Below are 13681 nucleotides of genomic sequence, written 5' to 3'. Positions count from 1 at the left end.
CAGTCTTTTCACTTAACCAACTACCAAAATGGTAAATCATGGAGCATTCCAAAAATGAACTTTTCAAACCAACACGAAGGAAAAAAATAAAGTGCTTCGATGAAAACCTGTGCCCACCCAGCCTTCCTGTTTCACAAATAGTTAAAACTGCTTCTAAGTTTCACTCTGAGAGAAGGAAACTGCTCTTGGCAAGAAGGCACTGTACTATTTAATAGTTGTTACTGTGGGATGAAGGCAGCACCTTCACAAATGTTCACACAAAAATAAATGTTAAGCAAAGCTTATATAAACTCCATCCATCCCACTATTATCTCTCTCAATGGAAAACAACACAACAGCCATCTAATGAAAATTCTGTTTTTCTTTACAGAAGTAAAAATAATGCCAAAAATCAACATCCTCCTTGGTCTTTTTTTTTTTTTTTTAATTGTTTTTTCTTGCAACCCACATCTCGAAACCAAGAGGGGGAAAAGATAAAAATTCAATAAAACTCCACATTTTATTTTTGTTTCTTATTTCTACTTGCAGCTCATAAAATAACAGCAGGGTCTAGCGCTAGTAAAGGAAAATGATTTAAACTGAAATAAAACTCAAGGCAGCAGGAGATGACTTTGATCAGGAGACAATGATATGTAAGTCAATGGAATGCAAGACTTCCTTTATTTATTTTAGCTGAAATAACCTCAAGCCCTGGGGTGGGGGGGGAGACATTTTTAGAAAATGACACTGACCCAGTCACTAAGTTGCACAGACATGGGCCGTGGGTGTTAATTCTGTTGTACCACTGCTCATATATTTTCTGCTCAAAGAACTGGAATACCTTGAATTCAAAGGCAGGCGATTTTTCCCTTGGAATTTTGGGACATGGAGACCTGTCCATAGGGACAGTATCCCACATGTTCACTGTTCATGCTAGAGTTCCTGTCTCCAGGGAGAACACAAACACCAAGACAACAGAGTGCCTCAACGAGGGGCACCCAAAACCACCATCTGCTCCACACTCAAAGTCAACACTGCTAGAATGAAAAGGAACCTCCAGGGACTCAGATTCCTGCACTGCTCCCCAGCATTCCAGGCCTGGTTCCCACCTGTGTGGACTGTTTCTTGGGTTGTTCTGTCTCTCTCCAGCTCACTCCATCCTCTTCTCAGTTGAGCCCCAAGCACAAGAGACAGCAGCACAGGATCATCAGGCCTCTGCACTTCCCTGCCATCGGAGCCAAATGCTCTCCTGCTTTCTCAGCTATCCCACTTTAACAAACATTCTTTTCAAAGACTCATCTGAGCTCCTTGCAAGTGAAGGTTTCCAGTCTTGTCCCTTTCCTAGCTTGCTATACCAAACAAGAACCATAAAGGTATCAGAGAATAAATCTCTTCCAGTCTCCCTGTAGTGACTTCAAGAGGGCCCTAAACAAAACACACCTCAACCAAAAGTAAAGCCAGAACTTTCAAGCTGTGATTAAGATTCCAAAACATCAGCAAAAACCCCAGCATAGTGTTAACCAATCCTATCATAAGTTCAGTTTTGGTGCTCACACTTAGTGACTCTAATAGGTCACTTTTCTTTCCCTGTTTCCACTCAGGCTCAGCTAACATCCAAAGCAATGCCCACACACCCCAAAGAAGACAGAATGAAGTTGTAATTTGAAAAATTCAAGTCAAAAACTACTAAGTTAAATTAACTAAGTTTCGAGTGCAGACACGATGTAAGACCTACCTGACATCAGAGTCAGGTCCTCCCTACACACAGATGTGAGCAGAGCTCTTGGTCATTTATCTCTGGACTCAAATGACAGGGACTGATCAACTAGCACAGGCCTGAGAACCATGGAACAAATAGAGGGGTGATGGGATGCAAAGTGCTGAGGGCACCTTTCATCAAGTGGTGGGAGTGGGTGAGAGCAGGTGACTTTAAGCTGTGTCATGAAGGACAGTTGGTGATGGTCGTGTTAAATTCACAACATGGAGAGGAGCAATTTCAGGCCAAGAGGATGGTTCACAAGGGCCCCTCCCTAAAGTATCTTCAAGGTGCCTTACTGCTCCTGGTCCTGAAGTTGATTGATCCCATCACCCCTCTATTTGTTCCATGGTATCTCCAACCAAGAGAGCAGAGCACTTTCCACACCCCTAGGACCTACTGCCAACAGAATAGGTGTTCAATACATATTTGCAGAATGAATAAGTGAACGAAAGATTCTAGTAGCCCTCTCTCCAGCCTAGAGAAAGGGTTAAACAGCCGGCTACATAAACTCAGTTTAATATGACTTAATTCAGTTCACTGTGATGTTATTTTCAATAAAGAGACAATGCTCATGTTGCAGCTACTAAATTAAGTGTCATCTGCACTTCCTTTGGACACATTTTCTTCCTACACAGGCTTGGTCATGTTGAGCCACTACAAGAAAACTACTTATTTTTGAATCATTCCATAAACAAAAACAGGTTTAATGTGAGTTCTCTTGGGGTTGGGATTATAGCTCAGTGATAGAGCATTTACTATCATGTGTGAGGCCCTGGGTTCAATCCCTAGCACCATAAAAACAAATAAGTTGTGTTCTCCTGTAGACTTTTGTAGAATTTGGAACCAAAACTACAACATTAACTGACTTGTATGTTAATTCATGCTGACCTCATTAATATCAATCTATGAGCCTACACTATCATAACTAGGCATAAAGTCTGAGGGGAAAAAAACAGAAGCTGAAAAAGTTCTGGGTTTTATTTATTAAAGCCTCCAACAATAAAATTCTTTTTCCCTCCTGTGTTCATCTTTGACAAATGTCTACTGCACACTAAAGATTTCCAAACAGTGGAACACAAAGATGAAGCAGCTCAGAGCCAACCCTGGAGGGGTTAAGAGACTGGAAAAGAAAGCAGAGTGTGAGACAAAGAGGGATGTAAGTGGGGCACAAGGAATGCACAGTGGGAGCAGGAAGGAGAACCAGCCGCCCTGTCCTGGGTGGCCATGTACCCCAGTGGTTTTCCAAGCGTGGCCCCCAAACCAGCAGCATCAGCAATGCCTGCAAAACTGAAAGAAATGCAAATTTTCATCAGGCCACCCCACAGACCCATGGAATGGGACACCCCGGGGCTGGGACCCAGCAAGGTATGTTCTCACAAGGCCTCAGGTGATTCTGACGCACACCGAGGTGGACAATATAACACTACTTCCTGAAGGAGGACTAAAGTCAGATAAAAAGCAGGCAGTAGGGGCGGATGCAGACAAGGGGAGCCGAGAATAAGAGCCCTGAGAAACCCAGCACGCTGTAAGAACAGGAAGATGCAAGCCCGGGGTACGGGGTGGAGAGCAGATCATGAAGGGCATTCTGTGCAGCACCAAGAAACTGGGGCCTATACTCAGGGCAGCATGGGCCCCCTGAAGGGGTGCGTGGACATGCCCAGACCTGCAGAAGACTTCAGATCACCCTGGATGTAGTGCAGAGAAGAAACAGCAGGAGGTGGTGCAGAACGGCACTGCAGGCCCAGAGCTGTGAGTCAACGGTGCTGGGGAGGGAAGTGGAGGCTGCTGGAAACGGCAGGGCCCCACGCAGGAGCCAGAGCCCTGGTGCCTTAAGTAACTGCAGAGGCGCAGCTGCCTGGCATCCTGTGGGACAGATCCAGCATCCCCCCACCCACCCAAGCCTTACAGGACACACTCCCACACCCAACCGGGGGAGGTGTTGGTCTAGGAAGCACAGAGTACTTCTCCTGGCAATGCCAGCTGTACTGTACAGTGATCTGCTCTTTAGCTGTCAGCTCTTCTCTACAGACAAGGGCTCTGAGCAGGCAGGGACAGTGGTCATCCTGGTCAGTTTCCATATGCAGCATTTGGAAGGGCGCCCAGCCACTGGGAAGCCAAACTGAATGAATGGAGCTGGACGAGCCGAGAGGCCACTGGGAGGCCACTGCTCTCGTTCAGGGGAGAGAGGACCATGTCATGGGGAAGGAATTATAAAAATAAAGCACCTGATCTTCATGGCTCTCTAGCCGTTTGATACCATTCAAAACCCATTCCAAGTCAATTGTGAGAATTCAAGAGTAAATTTGATCAGTCGAGTGGAATCCACGAAAGCCCATCTCCCTGTGGAAAGTATAGAAAGGTCCACAATTTGAGCCCTTTCACAGTGAAGTAAGACACAGTTCTAGGTCACAGAGAGACAGCCACCTAACTGAGGCGACAAGTTTGTTCTCTTTTGTTTTTGGACTAATTCTACAATGCCTCAAAGAATACAACGGATACAGCTCAAACCCTGCTGAAATAGTCTGCGTCTTTACTTTGATTTTTACAAATGATTCCTGGCAGGCAGATAATGTTGTGACCCAATTACAAGGTATTTTGGAAGTAGCAGGCACCTAACCCAGGGGAGGAGCTGGTGGGCGCAGCGGGAAGAGTTACAAGCAGCCACTGCCACCTGCCTCTCCATCCTCCAGATTCCAGAGAGGAGGGAGCTGTGACAACCAGGAAGTAAGGCAACATCTCCTCTGACCTGCTTCCCATCTTCTCACCATTCCCAAAATAGACAGAGCGAAGGAAAATCATAAATATAATTCTCAGCCCTCAAGGGGAAGGGCATAAATCTGGATCCCTGGGAAAAGGACGAGAGGCAAAGCTACTGAGAGCCCTAGAATCAAGAAGTGGGAACTACAGAAAACAAAACCAATGAACAAAAAAGAACCAGAGACCCACAAGACAATGGCCAATTCTTACACCAGAACATTCTTGGAGGTAGAACTGCAACTCTGCTGCCCTGGATCCTCCAAAGTCAAGCTCCTTAGATCTAAAGGTAATATTTTTCTTTAAAACTATAAATAATAATCATGGTTAAGGCCTTACTTAATGCCAAGTACTGTTCATAAACTTATGAATCTTTGCAACCACCATATTAGATAGGCACCATTAGTACTTCTACCTACAGATGAGGAAACTGAGGCACTATGTAATCCTGCAGCCCAAGCAGAATTCTGTAGTATGTGGTCATGGGGCTATTAATGTCTGGCTCTTAATCACCAAACTCTTATACCTCCCTACCACAGGGCTATCCTGCACACCACGGAGGATGTTCAGCAGCATCCTTGGCCTCTATCTGCACATAGTAGTTGTTCCTCCATAACAGGATGTCTCCAGACAGTGCCAAACATGCCCAGGAAAGCAACAATGACCACTCAGAAGACTCATGCTATTTGGAGATTTCAAAGGCTGAATCCTGAGTACAGGCTACAAGAGTTCCACTGAGTCAAGAAGGATAGGAAAGGAGGAGGCTGAAGGGTTTCTGTATGTGGGGATTTTACACTAGGCATCACCTGCCACAGCTCCTGTTCCCTGAAGTCTTCCCACTCTTGCAGAGTGAGGACAGCTTTCTGCCTTTATCCTACAAGGTTTGCTCCTCCTTATCATCAATGTTCTGGCACACTCCTCTCTGCCCTTCTAATCTCGGCTCGGAGCCTGGCACAAACTAGGTACTCAATAAACATTCTGCACAAAGGAACGAAGAAACAAAGCTGAGGCTTCTGGGTATCACTAGATCAATGTGTCTCTTCACGAACAACCTGGGAAGGGCACAAATAAAACCTGGTTCTTGGGAAGGGTAAGGGGTTCTACTCAGATAACCTGAAGAATCCGAGGTTGAACTGGTGCTTCCAAGGGTACCTATGTGTCTCCAAGTCCCCTAAGAGTTCTGATCACAGCTTAGCTATGTCCATAATTTAATTGTATTGGTTCACCCAGGCATGAATCAACTCAAGAAACCTAACTTGCTAAGGAAGCTCTAACTGACTCATTTCCACCCATAAACAGCACTGGCCAGTAAATCAGGAAACTCAATGTCACAGGTCAACTTACTCTTGCCCAGGACCAAAGTCTACTTGAAAAAAATTGAGGATAAGAACAGAGCCATCATCCAAGAGCAAGCAGGATGCTCCCAGGGAGAGGCACCCTCAACCAGCATGTGGGGTCCTCTCTCATGACCAGCACTTCAGCAGCCAGAAGTCTCAAGGTAGCCACAGGGCTGCTGGGGAGGTCCTGAAATCCTCATCAGAAGCCTCTGTCTCCCAATTCTGCCTCACCATTGGCACATGACAACTAACCAAATCCATCCATATGTTACAGCAGAAATATTCCAGACTGAAGTTTGCAAGAGAGATTCAACAGAGAAACCCTTGGTTTTAGGCATCTTTGGAAATCACATTTGGATCTTATTACTTGATTTGTATTCAGATAAAAAATGCACATTGGGGCCACAACACAGAGGAAACAGCTCCACCACCGGACAGATAAGTTCACTGTTCTTTCACCTTTTCCCCAAATGCTGAACTTAGGAAGGTTCATGGAGGGGTGGCAAGAACAAGAGTACAAACTGCTTTAGGGTCAGGAAAAGTCCCACAAGTCCTTTTCTGAGCTATAGCATGTTTCCTCACCTGTAAAACAGGAAATAAGAAAGAGGTATTGAAACATTTCGTGTACAGTTGGCCCTTATTAAATGTTAGCTCTTCATCCCAGGGCACTTTCAAATTTAGCTCCTTTGCGGCTCCTGGGACTCTATATTCCTGGAAGGCCCAGGGGCCCCAGTGGTGCCACCACAAGCTCCTCACTTGGGCCTGCCCTCCACTACTTGGCAACCCACAGACTCCTCTGTACTAATTACAGCTCCAGGGTAAATACTGTTGTTCCCTGTGCAGCCTTTAGTAAAAAGAACCTCAGTCTTCTTACCTCTAAAATAGGAACAGTACCCCAGTGTTTTGTAGGCTTAAGAGCAAAATAGCTATAAAGCTCTTAGCCAAAGTGAAAGCTCTACAATCACATTTATATCATTATGATCAGTGAGCTATGATAATGACTACACAGATTTTTCAATTATTGTCTGGGAATACATTATTTACTTTTTAGCTACCACTTGAAATTCAGACACAATGTGTTTTGTTTCCTTTCTTTGCCCTCTAACAGTAACTAAAGGTGAAAAATAACAATTTCATGGGCAAATTCTTCTTAAGCTTCCTCTAACCATTCAAGCTCACCCTGAAGGGCATGATACTGCAGAGGCCCAGACCAAGCAGGTTATTACATAATTCTTGGTTCTACAGCCTTGACTCCAACATTTCCTAGAATCACCAACTCTGAATTGCTAAAGCAAGTTGTTTGGCAGAGAGAGGCCTGCATGCCAAGAAACAAATGCCAAGACACATCCCCAGGCCTGCCTGCTGAAATTCACAATTCAATCATGTGCCCTTTCTGCTCCCTCAGACCCTCATCTTTCATCTTGGCACTTTCCTTGTCATTCTTGGGCTATAATTCAAAAATACTCACTGGTTCCCAGGGCACTTTTGAAATTAGCTCCCGTGCAGCTCCTGGGTCTCCACATTCCTGGAAGGCCCAGGGGCCCCGGTGGCCCACCCACAAGCTCCACACTTTGGCCTGGCCTCCACTACTCAACTCAATCCTGAGGGCAGGCTCTCTGCATCTCAAGCCAGATTCCCAGACTTACCAATTTCATGGACCATTAAGCTGCCAAATGAAAATATTCCCATTGCTTCACAAAAGAATCTTACCCCAAAACCAGAAGGGTATAATCTCAGAGAAAAGGACACATCTTCTTATTTGAACTCTAATAAAATATTCACTGCAATCATCATCATTATCATGTGACAAAGACAACTGAAACCTTCACCAAAAGACAATGACCCTCAAGCTTAGCACTCTGCTTTGCATATACCAGACACACAGTTACTTTAACACTGTATGGAAATTAAGATCTGGTATATGGGACTATGATTTTGGAAATGCCACAATTCATACCACAGGTGACACCTAGCTTTCTTCTGCAACAGAATTCCCCTTTATGCTCTGGATCTCTGCAAATTCCCTCCAATCTCATTCTCTGGGGTGCACACGTCTCTTTACAGATCGGTTCCAAAACTATGAATTTTTTTAGTTAACTTAAATAAACAAATAAACAATGCCATCCTTTTCCTCACCCCAAGCACTCCTGAAGCATAGCTGTCAGTCAAGCTACTCTTCAAAAGGAACTAAACTTCAGATATTGAAGACAAAATTTTGCAACATTTCCACAAGAAGAAAAGGACAGAATAGTTAACTTGATTTATAACAACTGTCAAGTCAATAAAAAAGTCAATAAAAAACAAACGATAAAAAAACTGTAATCCACATTTCCATACCATTCATATTTTTCCACATTCTCTTCCCATCTCTGTTCCTATGAATCTGTATATTTTATATGCCAATAAATTATACAGTAAGTTTTTTTCTGATTATAAAAGTAATACATGCTCATTAGAGAAATCTAGGTAAGTTTCAAACATTATGGAAACAGAAAATGGAGAAAGGAGAGGTCTCACTTAAGTATACACCCAAAGACGCCCAAAGCCTTTCAACTGATCCAGGCTTCTTAGTTCACACCACGTGGTGATGACGTATCTATCCCTACCTTCCTCTTGTATAGCACTCACCTAGTATCTGGAGCTACTGACAGAGGTCCAGGAACCTGGCATGTGGTTATGATCAAAGACACTTGAGTCACTATTTAGTGTTGATTATTTAAATGGTTAACTCCTTACCTGCCTCATTTAAACATTAACGAGGTTGAGCTTGTATGAGCATCCAAAAAGCAAAGTGCACTAAAAACACCAAATGGGCTCAGTTTCATTTGCTCTCTACCCCATCATCATAGCTTGCCAGAGAAGGAGGGGAGCGCTCACGATCCAGCTAACATCAGTAGACGCAAGCCACCAACCATCGCCCCTGCTACTGCAGCCACCACAGTGTCAGCCCACTTCAGACACTTTGCTAATATTAAATGACAATGAGGACCTTATTCCAGAGACCAAGGGCTGCACTTCTAATCAAGGGCAGATGACAAAGGAACATGGAAAGGATTACTCAAAATTGACAAGGGTGGACCCAGCAACCAAGGCACAATATGCCCTGCTCTGTGGCCCAAGGAGCCTCCTTTCTCATTCTACATAGGAGCCCAAAAGCAGGAAGTCTCTCTCAGAAAGTGCATAAAAGTTTCAAATGTCTCAATGCACTTTACCCAAATCCAATCATTACCTAATCTCCCATCTAGAATGGCAGGGCCACACAGTCAATTTTATGCCAATTTTAGAGTAAATGAAAACTAAAAGTGAGATAGGAATTGGCCCAAAAAGGAAGGGCAATGGACAAAGGAGTAACAGGCCAGGCTCATAGAAACACAAAATGAGCTTCACCTAAGGCACTAAATGAAGTCCTCCTCCCCAAAGGGCTGCACCACAGACCTCTGAATTGAGTGCTGCATGCCTGCGTTCAACAGATGGGAAAACTGAGGCCCAGAGAAGTGAACTGATTTTTCCAAGGTCACACAGAGAATTAAAGTAACAGAGAAGCAGAACCCAGGAGGTAAGTCTTCAGAGTCTCTGGTTGGTGGTCTTCCTACTAAATCCCCTAGACCCTTAATTATAGAGAGTCTATCACTCTGTCTTTCTGACAAGCCCCTTCAGCTGAGAGACATGCCCTCGACATGTATCAACACGTGGAATATGCACTAATAATACATTAAAATTAAAATGGGCAATTTGGGTTTATCTTTCCTACATATAATCACATTTGTTAGTAGTACAACACTGCTGAAAGTAAATGAAAACTGTTTTCATATATGGATGGAGGCTTCTAAAAACATTCTGATCATTCTGAAGACATGCTCTTTTAATCAAATCTAATTCTAAAAAACAAATCAAAGATGTTTTGCAAGAGAATGCTTGGCGAATAATAATGGAGCCCACTGAAAATATTCTATGATAAAACATTAAAAAGCTTAATATTGGTCTTGACACACAACAGCACTGAACAAATTACTAATAAGTATCACCCACATAACTAGTGATAACGTATTACAGTATTTTCCTAAAAGTTTGTCCTACACCCCTAGAAATCAAGGTGTTATATTACAAAGGTACGATTTTAAAAGTGTAATTGAAAAAAGTATAGAGACATAACAATCCATTTTTCTTACAAGATTAAATTTAGATTATCCAGTAATCAGGATAATCAACTTAACACTAATATCACGGCAAGTCTTTCAAGTATTAATTCCTGCTGTAACAGAAAAATAATTTCATTTTGTTTGTTTGATATTTTGTTTGCTATTGTTTCTCTGTGGCAGGAAAAGAAGAATCATCAAAAAGTTGAAACATAACATAAAAAGTAAGTTTCAAAACACTGCATGCTTGTACATGTGGATTTTCATAATATTTAAGTCTTTTCCCAAATAATGTTTACACTCCAGCAAGTGTAAAATGCTACTGTTACATTTTAGCTCATCAAGCTTTTCAACTACCACTTCATTAAAGTTTCAGAGAGCAGAATGCTGGCGGCTCCTTAGAGGTGAATTATTTAGTTAAAGGGATCCATTTGAGGAAGAAGTAAAAGTATAACACAAAAGCACCTTCCCTGGAAAAGGATCTCAACCTAAAGGTCCTTTCTCAAAGACTCTACACAAATATCTGGGGACATAATTACATTCTCAGGAATCACCTGGTTCATCAATAACAAAGGGACAGGATCTTGACAGAAATCTTGCACCTGTGATGTGTCCCTGTCCCCTCCTGGAATGCACCCCCTGAGCCCTATTGCCTCGGTGTTCTCTCAGCATTTCCCCCAGTCTGGAGAGTTCCTCATGACAAGCGCAGCCCTTTCAAGATGATGCCATTTCCAGGATTTTGCAAGTTCTGAAAACAACTGTTGAACAAATACTGCTTTCAAGGTACAAATTGAAAGCAGGGTAAAGCCTGCTACCTAAGTTCATAAAGAAAGCCCCCTCCCAGGGTTCTGTCTGCTCCTGAGAGGCCAGCCACACGAAATCAGATGCTCTAATTAATATGGCCAGTTGAGGACAAGATTTGAAATATAAATTCATGATAAGGACAAGATCTGAAGTATAAATCCAAGGAATTTTTTAAAAAGCAAAGATTTAAGAGAGTAAAATTCAGGAACGCATCAGATGCCACTGTTTGTGCTTAAATCAGTGAGATAAGAAAGCAAATGACAAAACAATGCTGGTCTCACAAAGTTTCCTCATTTCTTGGAATGCACGTACCACTGCTGATATCATTTTTATGATGATCCTTTAGTTATTTCACTTAAGTTATCAGGCACAATGTGAAGCCAATACTGAGGGACTTCTTAAAACTGTCCCCCTTAAGAGCCCAGTCCCATCCCAGCTTCTGACACTGACCTAATTCTCTCCATTTCGGCCCTCTTCAACCACTCAATCCATCCAAAAACATCTCTGACAGTTCGTGGCTCAAAAGCTGCGCAGAACTTGACTACAAAACGGTCCCAATTCTCAGTCTGATTTCTGCAGATAATTTCTCTTTTAAAATTCAACTCCCACGCTCTCTCGGCCCTTGGCCACAGACCCCCGGGTTCTAGACCTCTTCACCCAGTTAAAACCACCTTTTATTGTTTCTAGGGGACCCCGCATCCCTCCCTCCGTCCAGCTCTAAGATTTCGTCGCACAGATGTCATTTCTGGCTTTCAACCCTCCATGCCGCCCCGCGGGCAGCAGGGGCTTTCTCAGGACCGGGTGGCCAGCTTTCCTGATTCGGCCCCCTTCGCACAGCCATTTTCTAGTTCACAGGCTCTCTCCGCCTTCGAGGGGGAAAATGAACTTTTCCCCCGTTTCCTCTCTCGTCGGCTGGTCTCTGAACCCCGGAGAAGCTAGCCCTGTCTCCAACTCCCGGCAGGAGCGCGCTGGCGCTGGGGAGAAGAGCCCAGCCGCACAGCGGAGGCGGGTGCCAGGGCAAGGGGGTGTGCGCTGTTCGCCGCCCGCGTCCACCCTCACTTTTCCCCTCCGCAGTCCCCACCCGGACGCACCCGCTCAAACCCCGTCTCCTCTACCCCAGGCCGTGCCAAGCCTAAGCTGATGAGGAAAGGAGGGCGCCGGTGGCAGGAGGGATGGAAGTCAAGGAGTGAGCCCGCAGTCGCCGTGCCATCCGCCCTGCAGCGCGGGCGCAGGGCGCACGGGACTCCGCAGCGGGTGCCTGCTGCAGATGCGGCGGCAGCTGCTGCAGCTGTGGCTGCGGCTGGGCGGGTGGCAGTGACCGCGTAGCCCAGGGGCCAGGAGAAGAGGAGCAGCCGCAGGGGGTACGCACAGCCACTAGACGCCCGCCGCTGCCCGGGTCTCTCCCCAGCACTCCCGCCACCCCTCCCCCTGGCCCCCAAGTCCCGGCCAAGGCAAAGAGGAAAGCGGGCTCACCGGCGGTGCGCGCAGCGCTGGGCTGGGGAGCCCGGCGGCTCTGCTCCAGTCTCGCCCGCCCCGGAGCGCCCGGATCAGCTGCGGGTGCAGCGCACGAGCTTCCTACTTGAGACCAGCACAGACTCGGGCGACTGAGCATGCCCAGTGCCGCTCCGCTAGTCCCGCGCAGGGAGCGGCGCCGGCGAGATTCCACTTCTCCAGGCTTTGGCGGCGGCTGCGCGAGGAGAGGCTTGGAGGGCCTGGCGGAGCGGGGGCCGGACTGAGAAAGGCGGGGCCGGGGGCGGGGACGGTAGGGGGCGGGTGGCGCTCCCAGGGCGACCCCTGCAGGTGGAGGCTGCCGGGCCTTCTGCATGCACACTCCCCCAGTCGCCTAGAAGACCGCAGGGAGGCAGTGGGTGCCAGGGTAAGACCCAAAGGCCGGGGTCACAGCACAGCCCGGGTATCTTCTCCATTTGGCCTGGCGTCTGTCTGCACCAAAAGGCAGTAACCTTATCCCTGGCTTTTTTCCCACATGTCTGCATTGCCTTACAATGGGAAAATGTCCCCAGATGAGAGCAGCCCACACCCACCCAGGCTGGCCAAAAGTTAGTAGGCGAGACCTTCTCCTTCCTTCTGCTCCTCATCACTACCTCCAGGCATATGCCCCGCACCCCCCCCCCACACACACACACGCAAATACACACAGACTCACACACATCATTCCTCCCTCTGAAAATCGAAAATCACAGCAAGATGACGCTAGGGGACAGAAACACCTGTGGGAAGGAAAAGCATAATTTCCTTTCCACTCTCAGTGAATTAACTGAAACTGCTGTGGAAGTCGGCCAGCAAGGTCCTGATAAGGTAGACACCCAGTAGTGGGAAGCAGCGCTCTGCCCCAGGAGGGCTTCTGAAACAGATTGCTGGATAGGTCTGTGGTCGATGGCAAGCATCTGTGTATCTAACGAGTTCCCAGGTGATGCAAGTACTGCTAATCTGAGGAGCACACCTTGAGAACGCTATATATACACACAGAGCTCTACCTACCATTTCCTTTAAAAAAAAAAAAAAAAAAAAAAAAAAGGCAAATTAATTGTAACTACAAAGTAATGGCTCCTTCTCAACCTCTTCCCCAAACCTACATAATGCAGTCTTTCCTCAAGTAACGAACTCATAACCTGTTCTTCCTTTCATATGCGGATTCCGTGCCATGAAGAGGGGCATTATTTGAATCCTTCATACATCATAAATTTATTGAGGGGCCACAGGGTCTTCTGTTAGGCCTGGGGATAGAACTGAATTAAAAAGCCAGAGTCCCTGTCTTCATGGTGTTTACAGTCCTCTGTAAAATGTCACCTCAAATAAGGAGCATGCTAAGCGGGAAATGCACAAGATGCTAACAGCGTAAAAGGGGGCCCTGATGCAGTCTCCAGCGGGGTTGTTTGGAATGAAGGGTCTGC

At 45.8% G+C, this 13681-nt stretch overlaps 1 protein-coding gene across 12 annotated transcripts in view; it reads right to left on the bottom strand.

Annotated features, from left to right (window-relative positions):
* The window catches only part of Apbb2 (amyloid beta precursor protein binding family B member 2), a 332249-nt gene extending 319798 nt beyond the window's left edge, over window positions 1-12451 (bottom strand). For 7 of the 12 annotated variants that reach the window (XM_047566056.1, XM_047566055.1, XM_047566065.1 and 4 more), the window contains exon 1: window positions 12243-12450. The gene's annotated coding sequence lies outside the window, so the exon portion shown is untranslated. Of the gene's footprint in view, window positions 1-12242 lie in introns of all 12 variants that reach the window. The other 5 variants (XM_047566063.1, XM_047566066.1, XM_047566064.1 and 2 more) reach the window with 2 other exon arrangements.
* Window positions 12452-13681: the final 1230 nt, after the last annotated feature.

This window comes from Sciurus carolinensis, chromosome 10 (assembly GCF_902686445.1).
Source record: "Sciurus carolinensis chromosome 10, mSciCar1.2, whole genome shotgun sequence".
Lineage (NCBI taxonomy): Eukaryota > Metazoa > Chordata > Mammalia > Rodentia > Sciuridae > Sciurus > Sciurus carolinensis.
This window is presented reverse-complemented; position numbering and strand designations above follow the sequence as displayed.